At 40.9% G+C, this 12,254-nt stretch overlaps 1 protein-coding gene across 3 annotated transcripts in view; it reads left to right on the top strand.

Annotated features, from left to right (window-relative positions):
• The window catches only part of PRR16 (proline rich 16), a 145,178-nt gene extending 139,962 nt beyond the window's left edge, over nucleotides 1-5,216 (top strand). For all 3 annotated transcript variants that reach the window (XM_089491779.1, XM_089491787.1, XM_089491795.1), the window contains one exon: nucleotides 2,215-5,216. The gene's annotated coding sequence lies outside the window, so the exon portion shown is untranslated. The remainder of the gene's footprint in view (nucleotides 1-2,214) is intronic.
• Nucleotides 5,217-12,254: the final 7,038 nt, after the last annotated feature.

Below are 12,254 nucleotides of genomic sequence, written 5' to 3'. Positions count from 1 at the left end.
TTTAGCCCAAATGTTACAGGAAACACTCTACTAGGACTTCCTGTAGAAGCACTGTGGTGCGCCTTTCTTTATTGACATTCAGTGGGACTTAAATTTGAGTATTACTTTAAAGGATTCCATTGTATTTGTTCTTTAGATTATCATCAGGGTAGGTTCCCAAGAATGGCACTGTGGGATTGAGACTCTGCCACTTGGCACATACACTGAGATGTCCTTCAGGGCACAATCTTGTTCCCAATTTTTTGACCATTTATATTGGAATCTTAAGATCTATTTTGGGAAAACCGTAGCCCCCAGATGCTGTTGGAGTGCAACTCCAGTATTCACAGCCATTAGCTGTGCTGGAGAAGGCTGATGACATTTGCAGTCCAACAATATCTGGACAGTCACACTTCGTCCACCCTGATCCTTACCCTCCAACTATCCTGATTTGGCAGCAACTATCTCAGTTAATCCTCTGTCATCTCATCTCATTTTTTCAGGTGTTACTAAAATGTCCAATTTTCTATCTCTTCCTGCTCGGAGTTTATCACATGTGGGAAAAATCAGGGGTTTAAATGGGCATTATCCAGCAATATTTATGCAATCGCAGATTAAAGATGACTTATCCTGGGAATAACTAGGGAATGACCAGCAAGAAATCATTCATGGGGAAATCCCATGAACAATTTGTTGCTGGTTATTCCCTGATTATTCCTTAGATAAGTCATCTTTAATCACATTTGTGTGTGAAAATCTTTACCACTGTCTTGTGAAAATTGCTGGATAATGCCCATTTAAACCCCAGTTTCCCCTGTGTGATAAAGTCCCCAGTTTCCTGCTTTGTCCCCAACTTACTTCTATTCCTGCAAACTGAGTTTAAAGTGCAGTTAACACAATGGGTAAAGGACAGGAAGGAATGGAATCTTGCTTCCCCAGTAGGGTCAGGCAAAAGCAAAGTATAGTAGCCTCTTCTAGCTGTATCTTATTCCTCATTAATAATTATTGACATCTTGATCACTTTCTGATACTGCTTCAGCCACATATGTCTCAGTTTTGATCTGTGAAATGTTGGAGAGTATACTGATCTATATGAAGCTGTTGGGACAAGTCATAAAGAGATCTGGAGTACAATATCATTAGGCATTTTGCAAGGTGTGTGTGTGGGGGGGAGGGCTCCATAAAACAATCCATGTTTTTTACCGGCATATCTGCAAATATGTACATTGCTGAATTTATAGTCATCCTTCTGCTTCATCTGAACTTGCATGTATTTGAGTGGCTGTGCATTTTCAACAGAGGGAGAGTGAATAGATCCAGATTTGTGCAGGAAAGTACCACAATGGAAATATATGCATATCCAGTGGGGTGCTTTAGCAGTATATTCCTATACAGCCAGAGGATTAGATCCCTTCCAACTCTCTAGTTCCATAATTCTAAAATTTAATATACTGTGAAAGCACCCCGATGGATGGCTAACTTCTGCTTTAAAATTTTCAATGGCGTCTACCAGCTAAAGAATTAGAAGTCCATTCCTCTTACAAAAGTTCCATCCCTTTATAAATTGTTGCTAATATAGTAATTTCTTCTCCCTTTTTATTGTGACTTACATCGCTCTCTCCACCAATTTTTGTCTTAAATTTAATGAGAAGAATTAAATTAAAATTAATTAAAATAAAATTCTTGCCTCAAGAAGAACTCTCCCTCCTGTACCTACTGGCATCATCAGACCTGGGAGGGAGTGAAAAAGATAGACCCAATTCCATCAGGTCTAACTGTGAATTCTGTAACTCACGTTGCTCTCTTTTATTTTATTGTATTTTATTTATTTTTTGTATTTTATTTTATTGTATTCTCTGTATTTTTATTGCTGTAACCCGTCGGGATTCCTTGTGATTGGGCGGGCAATAAATAAATAAATAAATAAATAAATAAATAAATAAATAAATATTATTTGTTTCACATAATGTGCTGCCACATTACCGTTAAGACTATCTGGTTTTTATTTTAGCATGAGTTTACATGGCTATAAACCCACTTCTTCAGATGCACTAGTCATACTAAAAGAAAAACCAAGTAGACTTGAAGGTGCTGCCATATTTTTTTGTATTCTTTCCCTTCCTTCTTTTTTGCTGCAAGAGACTAATATGGTTACTTCTTTGAAAACTACCACAAAGAAAATGTATGCATAGATGCAATAACCTGTCTCTTTCTTTTTTCCTTTTTCTCCTGCAGTTCCTTCAGGCCGGAAGGCATGTCAACATTTGGAGACATATTAACTAGTTTCCCTCATGAAAGATTCGACACTGCAACTTTTTTCAGGCCATATTTCATTTATAACAGCAGGAACCTTCTTCAGAGCTTGGAAGCCCTTGAGCCAGAGCACAGCCAATCACTGGCGTAATCTGCATTAAACAACCAGCCTCATATCCAACAGCTATGAGCCAAGGCCTGACAAAAGCCACAGCCTTAAGTACCCTTCATTCTGACAGAAGAAGAAAGAAGAATTATTTTCTTGCTCCATCACAGTAACAGCCATCTCCAAAGCTTGCCATTAAAGGAGCTCACTGCTTTAAAAATTTTTAAAATAGCCTGTCAAAATCATGTGGTCCAGCCAGTGTTAAAAATAAATAATCTAGCTAAATGAAAGTTTGAAGCACTTAAATCACTGCAGGAAAATCAATACAATTACTCCCCTTCAAAAAGGTTGTCATTTTGGATGAAGAGAGAAGATCACTGTTGTCCCTTTTGTAAATTCAAAGCCATAGAAGAAAAGAAGGCAAATGGTTCTAAAATGTTTGGAAAGAGGTTGTTTCTTGTCTTCTGCCAAAATAATTCAGCTTTGATAGATTGCATCTCAATGCACTTCTAATATTTGCACTGTCACTTCCATTCAGGGGAATGATGTAGGCCATCATTTGCACAGATGGCCACATGAAATTTTAGCCCACAAGAAAATGTATTTTAATGGGCTTCTAGAAGAAATTGAATAGAATCCATCAACAAAAATGAAGAAGGCTCTTCTACCCTTTCACAGCTGAAATATTTCTCATGAAAAAAAATCGTTGCTCCTTAAGACTATTTTTTTTAAAGGAAAAAAAACAAAACATCCACAGGCCATCCTGGATTTTAGAGTGGATCTAATTTTTAATACATTTTTGTATCATTGTAACAACAAATAAATTGAGCCTAATAACTCACATGTTCCTAATGGACATTGATAATGTCCTACCAGTTAATATAAGGAAGGGAAAAACATTTGTACTACATATTTGACACATAACATTTTTATAGCCAGTAATCTGTCCTTCATGGGAAATGTGCCAGCTAAACAGGCATTTTCATTTTATTTTTCTAAATAAATGTGGTATTTGTATCATTTGCAGTCACTTAATTTTGCTGGTTTTCATTGTAAGCCCATGTTCCGCCCCTTCACTCTCCTTCACTAAAAACGGAGGTTTTGAGACAAGAACCAAAACATTTGTTTTGCCACGTTAAATCATAATGATTTGCAGACTGAAAGCTTTAATATAAGATGTTGTTTGTAGAATTATAAAATATATTTCTACTGGAAAATATGTATGGAAACCCAGAAAGGCTGTATTTTAATCTTTAATTTCAATACATAGGTTATTTTTAATATTCTCCCAGAAATATTTAGTTAATGTAGTTTGCTTAAAAGTTGTAACAGAGGATCTTGATTCAGATGTTTACAAATTGTCAACAATAACAACCACATCAGAAATTATGAGACTGCATGTACATAACACAGGTCACAATCCAACACTAGGCCTCTGCATGTTTCAAAGAACTCTAGAAGGCCCGTACATACTGCAGTTAATACTAATAAACAGGCTGGAAGAGCAGTACACATATGATCCAACTACATTCTAGGACTAAATCTGTAGAACAGGACATTGTGTTGCAGCAGGAGACATTCTTCCAGTGTATTTCAGTAGAGCATCTAGTCATCTGTGCCAGTCATTGTGCATAGTCCATTTCTGTCCATAACACAAAGTAGAAGTTACAATGGATGTGGAAAGTGATGGGTAGTAGCGGTGAAATAGTTTCATGGGTCCAGTAACTGTATGCTACCTGTTGGCTTGACCCAACATACAAGCACTGACTCCTTTTAGAACTTACAAAAAATGATCTTTTGGACTACAGTTTTTAGAAGCTGCAAACCTGTATGGCTACTGGATTGTGGGAACTGTAGTCCAAAATTTAAATTTCCCAATACTGCTCTTCCCTAGCCTTCAGAATACTCTTGGGGCAATTCAGCCCCCACCCTCAGCCAGATCTACAGCTTAGACCCATGGATAGTACATATTCAAATCGGTGTGATTACTACAAGGTGGCAAATGCACATCTACGCTCCCTGCCACCTACACAAAGAAGGGCTAGATCAGCCGTATGATCTGCATATTATTTTTCATGAAGAGGATCAGTGCTGATGAATATGTAGTGGACCTGTTGTACTGAGTGCTCTCAATTTGGAATGCTTGCTAAAAGCATAATTCAAATCCTTTGAATATTGCTATGGCTATGTTCACAAGTGACGCTTCTTTTTCTCATGTGTCACTCCTGATTGTCATCAGTGCAATCTAGAAATTGGAAGAGAGTCATTTTAAAGTCAAGATCAATGTGGGGCTTTCATTTGATTTATGGACATTGTTCAAATACAAGTTATAGAATCCAACTTCCTTAGAAGTTAATTTTGATACAAAAACATTATTCTTTGTACATGTATTTTATTCTTTTAATTACATGTTTTGAGTCCTTAATACTGATTGCCAGTACAGTCTTCTCTTCACAACAATGAGGGCTAGAAGCTTAATTGGTTTTTATGTGAAATCTGGGAATCTCAGGATTCTAACAAGCCTTCACTATTTACAAAACCATAATATGGACTCCCTGCATCATCCTGGCTATAGATGTCAGAAAATAAAATAATTGTCATTATGGCCTGATTCCTAAATTACATGTGCTATCATATGACTCTTGTGTAGCAGGGACCTATTTCTAAATTGTAACATTTGGTGCTGTAAAAGATGTCATTGCTGGATCTGTTGCAACCTGGCGAGTCAAAGAATGATAAATTGTCTGATAATCTTATTCACAATCTGCAAACAGGAAGAGTCACTGTATCCATTCAATGCAGAATTTTGTTATTATCAGTTCATAGATTCCTTTGATGCTAGAGTTCTTTTGAATAAATATATATATATTTTCCTTTTTCCAGAGTTCTCTATTTATGTCTAATTTTATATATGTACCAAGAGAAAGAACAGTAGTGAGAGTTCCTTTTGACAGCACACTCTCCTAAATCATCAGATGAATGAAGTGATGCAAGAGTGGTCCAGTTTTAAAAGTATAAACAGCACGCTATGTTTACTATCTATGTGCAGGATTGTTTTTCTCCCCTAATGGGAAGCAGCATTCAGGAAATCTGCAATCCGCAATAGTTGCCCTTATCTGGTGCTGTCCAGACATCTTGGATCACAGCTCCCATGATTCCTGATTAGCCAGAGATGATGAACATGGTAATCCAATACATCTGAAGGACACAAGCCTGAGGAAGATTAAATTATCATCTAAAATGGTGCAGTTTGAGGTAGACTATTGTGCAGTTATCAACAGAGCAGAGATATTGGACTACTGTGCCTCTTACCCACAGCCATGAAAGTTGGGGATGATAGGAATTTTCAGACAAGTTATCTGGAACGCATCAGATTGAGAGACCTTGCTGTAGTGTATGCCATTTCCCTATTATTGTGGAACTGAAACATCATTTCAGCATTTCACTACAAAAAACAAGAGAATTCCTAACAACTCATTCAAAATGTTCACAACTAACAACATGACTTGCATTTATACACCCTCATTTAGTCTAACACTGACTCCCAACACCAGTTTACACCTGGTCACTTAAGGATGAGTATTGGCTAAGGCAAAAGCTGCACACAAGGTGTCACTTTCAATTTTCCCTTCCTACAGAGAAAAGAGCTAGCTTAAGAGTGCAACTGCTCATGTTATGGTGTGAGTAGAGCCTCTTAGGTACAAATCTTTTATGCCCAATTTGACACAGGGGATGCAAATGGTATATCAAATTAACAACCTAAGAGCCACCAATAGCAAAATGGAGAGGAAATCTTGACTGGACAAAAATTCTGGCTTTTGAAATCAATTCAGTTCATTCCCCCCCCCCCCCCAAAAAAAAAAAAAAAAAAAGAGAGAGAAGAACTGGTGAACTAGCAGTAACAGGCTATCCTGATCTTAGTTTTAGCCCAAGATTTGGATTCAGTTCATTTTTGCTAATATGCCGTGCGCACTGTGTATTGAAATTTTACATGGTAGTCTGCTTGACGTATACATTAATCACATAGGCCATGTTTTGTTGATCTTCTAAGCTTCTGAAATCGGCTATCTGGAAAAAAGCGAGGCTGCAGGGACATATCCTCCAAGTGTATCAACTGGATAGGGACAGTACTGATTAACCCTCTGTTGTCCCATTTTTCAGTTGCTTTTAAAATGTTCCTGGCCTCCTCTCACTTCCTCATCTTACTTCAGTTGCTGCAAGTTGATTTCAAAATACAAAAATATTTTGCACTCAGATACTTCAACTGGTGGTGGTGGTGAGATCTTGGCCTTCCCAGTATGCTCAGGCAAAGCAAACTGCTGCAGCTTTGCTACAATTCAGTTTGCAATAGAGCATGCAGAAAGAGAATCTCACAAAAAGAATGAAGATTCTAATTTGTTAACACCAGAACTTATTTTTTGGTACTATAATTTATAGCATTCTCAAGCTAGCATGGCAGTAGCTACTGTGAGCTACTAAAAATCATAATAATTCAGTTGTCCAAACTTGGATTAGGGCCTAAAAGAAACCCCTTCAGTGAGACTGGAAGCCTATAGCAAGTCAGTTTACTGTAATGGTTAAAAACAGAAAAAAGGTAGCACACTTTGTTCTGGTATGCACTGAAATATGAATACCTTTAAAAATACATTTTAGCAAAAGAACATTTGAATAGCAGCAGTATGTTCGTGCTGTCAGTCTTTTCTTATTAGCTCCTAGGTGCTTCCAGACAGCTGGGTTCTGGTACTACCACTCAAAAAATATTGTGAAGCAGTCCCATCAATCTTTAACATATTTTCTCTGGAAAGAAATATGGTGGAAGAAACAGTGGGGAAACAAAGAAAAATTGCAAATGGAAAACAACTATAACTGCACCCCCACCCCCTAAAATTCTCTGAGTAAGGTAGGATTATAAAGGCTTGAAGTGGAATCAACCTCTGTAGATATTCAAAAGGTATCAGTTGTAAATCATAAATACTAAGGTGTGAGTCTATTTAGCCAATATCTACTTGCACTTAGACTCAAGTAAATTCAATTTATTTCTTCACACACACACACACTTTCTATTTCCATGCATAAAGAGATATCCACTACTCTTTCACAAACATTTTTTCATTTGTCTAATGGGCCACCTTAAAAGATGTTGGCTTGAGCAGTGCTCCCACTGCATGCTCTTCTCCAGGAATATAAAAACCAAAACACCATGTTTGAGCATAATGCTGCAAGTATTGAGAACCAGCATGGTGTAATGCTTTGAGTGTTGAACTATGACTCTGGAGATTAGAATTCAAATCCCTGCTCCGGTACAGAAAGCCCACTAGGTGACTTTGGGCAAGTCATACACACACAGCCTCAGAGGGAAGCAAAGGCAAACCCACTCTGAACAAATATTACCAAGAAAACCCTGTGACTGCTCTGTGCATCTGAAGAAGTATATGAAGTCTATGAAAGCTTATGCTACAACTTATTCTAAACAGTTAGCCTCAAAGATGCTACAAGCTCCCTTTGCATACTGATATTCCAGAGTAACATGCCTATGTCTCTGAATTCTACCCTTTATTATTAACCTTTATTTATAAAGCGCTGTAAATTTACACAGTGCTGTACAGACAATCTTTTTAATTAGATGGTTCCCTGCCCTCAGGCACACAATCTAAAAAGACACGACACAAAAGGAGAAGGGAATGGTGGTGGGGAAGGGGATCAGGTCCAGTAGTTCTTCTCTACCTCCGAGGCCTGGACCAAGGCAGATGGACTGGAGGGAGGACTTGGCTTCTTAATGGATAGTTAAAATGAGGCATCCTGGGGCAGAGAGGGGCTCACCCCTGGGAACACGTCTCTAAACAATATAGTCTTAAACTCAATTTTGAAACTGGGTAGAGAAGTGATGAGCTGCGCACATGGTGGAAGAAGGTTCCAGGAGTGAGGGGCAGCAAGTGAGAAGGGACGAATCCAGGACAAGGCAGTGGAAATCCTAGGCTGGGACAGGAGACCTTGAGGTTTATCACACTATACTCTTAACGAGCTATGATTCCAGTGTGACTCCTCTAGCTGCCTCCTGCTGCATTCTGGGATTGGCAGTTTTAAGGAGGGGTATTTAGAATTCTCAGGCACAGAACTTCTCTGCCTGAGAATTCTAAATACCCCTCCTTAAAACTGCCAATCCCAGAATGCAGCAGGAGGCAGCTAGAGGAGTCACACTGGAATCATAGCTCGTTAAGAGTATAGTGTGATAAACATCCTTGACTACCAGAATGGAGGGTACGAGTAGGAATGTAAGGAGAAAGAAGAAGTTCAGATAAATAAGGAGAGGCCAGTCCATGGAGGGCTTTGTAAGTCAGCAACAAAAGCTTACACTGGATACGGAAGGGGAAGGGGAGCCAATGAAGGGAGAAGAAAAGAGGAGAAACATGGTAAAAAGTGGCAAGCGGATGTGATAATACATGCAGCTGAATGCTGGACAGAGATTAAAGGATGGAGGCGAGAGAGAGTAAGCCCTGTCAGAAGAAGGTTACAATAATCTAGTTGCGAACAAAAGGGGACCCAAGACAGAGCCCTGGGAGTATCTGCAGTGCAGATCAATGATTTATAATAGTTCTGTTTTGTCATAGACAAGAGCGTGTGAAAAAGAAAAAAGGATGAATTTATAATGAATGAAATCAGCCGACTCCCTGGACTTTTTCCAAGGACGTTCGGCCACTTGAGAGCAGGACTGGAGGAACCTGATAGTGGGAGTGAGCCAGGGCTGAGGCCTAGTCATGGAGGAATACATGTGTACAGATACAGGGGCAAAGCTGTCAAGGGTTGAAGAAAGAGTGGAATTAAATAAAGACATTGCTGAATCAGCAGAGTCCCCAAGATCTAGAGATGAGAGAGCTGAATTGAAAGTCTGACTGAGATGGTCAGAATTAACAGACTGAAGATCAGGAAAATGGCACTGGACAGTATGACGAGGAGGTGGGATATAAGTAAGAGTAAAATTAAATGATGGTCAGACAATGGAAAATCAGATGTCAGGTAGTTGGAAATGACACACTTAGCAGCAAGAACTAGGTCAAGACAGTGACCAAAAGAATGGGTTGAGGAGTTAGAATGAGGTTGAAGGCCAAAAGAAGCTAAGGCTTGTATCATCAAAGTTCTCTGTTAAAGCATTATGTATACTCCTGTAAACAACATATGACTTTATTTGCTTCTTGGTCAAGAATTCCACTTAATTACCAAAATAATACATGGAGAGGAGATAAATGAAAACCAGAATATGCTGTCAGGGATGATGGGAGTTGTAGCTCTTCACCTCTGGCTCGAACTCACCACCTTGTTACGCACCGGCGCTGACCAGTTTTGGCCAGTGGTTAAAGCTTTGCTCTAAAGCAGCAGAGTTACAGAGAATAGGCTGAAGACCCTGACAAACTCTCCAAGCCTTCTCACTCTTGCTTCCACAGAAGTCTTCCCACTTCTTCAGGATCCAGCTGGCTCTTGTATCTTCACTCAAGACACCAGACAACTCAGTAGTCTTATATAAAAGATCTACTTTATTCTACTATATACAGCTCCAAAACTATCCACAACTACTACCCACAAAATACATTGGGATTCATAGCCATTATTATAGCCCTTGGAAAACACCACCCACTCTTGTCAGTTTCCACCCAGTGGGCGTGTACAGCCATTTTCATTGGTTCTCTTGGTTCATCCCACAATTAATGATTTCATCATCTCACCTTGTCCACTTAACAATTCTCAGGTGTGTTCAATTATCCACTTTGCCTTTCTGTCCTTGGCATTTAGGACTTGTTAATTACATTACCATTTACACCTGTGTGGCTTCTAATTGCTTTTGCTGAGTCATCCTGACTCTCACATACATGTTTTATTTCTTTTACTGTATATCCCATGTTGCATTTTCCTTAACATATGCCCCCTCTAAGGTCAATACTACACCCCTCTGAAGTTGGCACCCTAGTTGGCTGCCTAGTTGACATAATGATAACACTGGCTTTGCCTATCCCATCTATGAATTCTGTTCTGCTACCAAACAGGATACATTTAAATAAATAATAAATAAACTTTTTATTTATATGCCGCCCTTCCTTCGATCAGGGCGGCTTACAGCATATTAAAATACAACAAATTAAAATACACACTAAAAAATACACATAAACCAACAGTAAAAAAGCCCCATAGCCCAACCTCTTGGCCACGAAAGAGGAGGGAGGCCCACAGGATATTTATTCGGGGAATGCCTGTTGGAATAGGAAGGTTTTAAGGTCCTTCCTAAATTGGGCCAGGGTAGTAGACGAGCGGAGCTCTGTGGGCAGCGCATTCCAAAGGGCTGGGGCAGCTATAGAAAACGTCCTCCGAGAAGTGGAGGCTAACCTAGCCCCAGGCACCTTCAGTAGCTGCTGCCCAGTCGTTCTGAGGGTGCGAGGCGGAATGTACGGGGAGAGGCGGTCCTTTAGGTATCCTGGGCCCAAGCCATTTAGGGCTTTATAGGTAATTACCAACACCTTATATTGAGCTCGGAAGCGAATGGGCAGCCAGTGGAGACCTCTTAAAACTGGTGTTATATGGCTGGTCCTGGGGGCACCAGTGACCAGCCGGGCTGCCATGTTCTGCACCATTTGCAGCTTCCGAGTTTGGTATAAGGGTTGCCCCATGTAGAGTGCATTGCAGAAATCCAATCTCGAAGTTACCAGAGCATGTACAACAGTTTCTAGGTCCCTCTGGGCCAGGTATGGGCGCAGCTGGCGAATCAGCCGAAGCTGCTAACAGGTGCTCTTGACCGTCGCATTCACCTGAGCAGTCAGGTGGAGCGACGAGTCGAGAAGCACCCCCAGACTGCGCACGGAGTCCTTCACAGGGAGCGTGACCCCGTTCAGGACAGGTGGAACCACCGCCATTCCTGGACCAGGGGAACCTATCACTAGTACCTCCGTTTTCTCTGGATTCAGCTTGAGTCGGTTTTCCCTCATCCAGCCCATTACTGACTCTAGACAGGCCACGAGAGGAGAGACGCCATCCCCAGTCACTGCATCAGTCGGAGACATAGAGAAAATGATTTCGGTATCATCAGCGTACTGATAAACCCGCGCCCCATGTCTCCGGATGATCTGTCCCAACGGTTTCATGTAAATGTTAAATAGCATGGGAGACAGAATGGCCCCTTGAGGGACCCCGGTTTTAAGGGGCCTCTCGTCGGAGCACACGTCTCCCAGCTGCACCATCTGGGACCTCCCGGAGAGGTAGGAGCGGAACCACTGCAGCGCAGTGCCCCCGATCCCCACCTCTGCCAGGCATCCCAGAAGGATACCATGGTCTATGGTATCGAAAGCCGCTGAGATGTCCAAAAGCACCAGCAGGGACACGCTTCCCCCGTCGATGCTCAGACGGACATCATCGACCAAGGCGACCATGGCCGTCTCAACCCCGTAACCCGCCCGGAAGCCAGTTTGAAATGGGTCCAGATAATCCGTTTCATCCAAGACCGCCTGAAGCTGGATAGCAACCGCCCTCTCGATCACCTTTCCCAAAAATGGTAGCAGCGAAACAGGCCGATAATTATTATGTACCGGGGGTCGAGGGAGGGTTTTTTTAGGATCGGTTTTACAATGGCCAATTTAAGATCCAATGGAAATAGCCCATCCCTCAAAGATGAATTAATTATCCGGCGCAACAACAGTGTTATCACCGGTCCCCCCTGAGCCGCTAACCACGAGGGACAGGGATCAAGAGAGCAGGTTGTTTTCCGAACACTTCCAAGGATCTTGTCCACATCCTCGGTACTCACCAACTCAAACTGATCCAGTCTAACATAGTCCACTGAGGCTCTGGACACTTCTACCCCAGGTTCTGCTATAATGTCGGCGTTCAGACTTTCGCTTATACGAGAAGTTTTATCCGCAAAGAAGTCGTTAAACAA

Source organism: Sceloporus occidentalis, unplaced genomic scaffold (assembly GCF_023333645.1).
Source record: "Sceloporus occidentalis isolate IW3139 unplaced genomic scaffold, rSceOcc1.0.p SCAF_1, whole genome shotgun sequence".
Lineage (NCBI taxonomy): Eukaryota > Metazoa > Chordata > Lepidosauria > Squamata > Phrynosomatidae > Sceloporus > Sceloporus occidentalis.
Note: the sequence above shows the minus strand (reverse complement) of the source record. Positions and strands in the feature narration are given on the sequence as shown.